The sequence below is a fragment of the Silene latifolia genome, chromosome 2 (assembly GCF_048544455.1).
Source record: "Silene latifolia isolate original U9 population chromosome 2, ASM4854445v1, whole genome shotgun sequence".
Lineage (NCBI taxonomy): Eukaryota > Viridiplantae > Streptophyta > Magnoliopsida > Caryophyllales > Caryophyllaceae > Silene > Silene latifolia.
The window spans coordinates 81,763,381-81,764,130 of record NC_133527.1 but is presented as its reverse complement, the minus strand read 5'-3'; the positions used below and the strand labels follow the sequence as shown (position 1 = coordinate 81,764,130).

At 42.4% G+C, this 750-nt stretch overlaps 1 non-coding gene across 1 annotated transcript; it reads right to left on the bottom strand.

Moving 5' to 3' along the window:
* Nucleotides 1-260: 260 nt before the first annotated feature.
* Nucleotides 261-367, bottom strand: LOC141644478 (small nucleolar RNA R71). Its single transcript, XR_012544093.1, has one exon. It is a non-coding gene; the product is annotated as a small nucleolar RNA R71 (small nucleolar RNA).
* Nucleotides 368-750: the final 383 nt, after the last annotated feature.

Sequence of the window (750 nt, the reverse complement as noted above, 5' to 3'; positions counted from 1 at the left end):
TAGTTGAGAGGAGCCAATTCGGGGGAATGCCTAGTGAGGACCCTCATTCTCATATGGAAACCTTTTGCGATTATTGTGAAGCTATCTCTCAAACGGGCGTGACTCAAGACCAAATAAGATGGGTCTTATTTCCTTTTTCGTTAATCGGCACCGCAAAGCAATGGTTGAAGGGCCTTGATAAGGCCACCCTTGGAATAGATTCTTGGAAGAAGCTAGCTCTAGCTTTCTACAAAAATTTCTACCCACCGGAAAAGACTAATATGCTAAGAGCTCAAATTACGGGTTTTAAGCAAAGGGATGAAGAGTCTTTGTATGAAGCTTGGGAGCGGTTCAAAGGTATTTGTCGCTCATGTCCTCACCATGGACTTAGCGAATGGTTTTTGGTGCAACAATTTTGGAATGGTTTATATGAAGATTCAAGGAACATTCTCAATATGGGATCAAATGGAATGTTCACCGAAGTTGATGACAATCAAACATGGAACAAGATTGAGGAAATGGCGGTCCATAATTCGCAATATAGTAGGCCTCGCAAGGCTACTAGAGGAGGAAAGTATGAAGTGGACACCGTTACTCAATTGGGTGCTCAACTTAGTGCTCACATTGACACAATCAACTTGAAGTTTGAACAAGCTATGGCTAGACTTGAGGAAAACTCAAAATCATCAAAGCATCATGTTAATGCCTTGACGGCATCCTCATCAATCCCAAGCGGGATATGTGAGAATTGTGGAACCTTGGGTCATGACT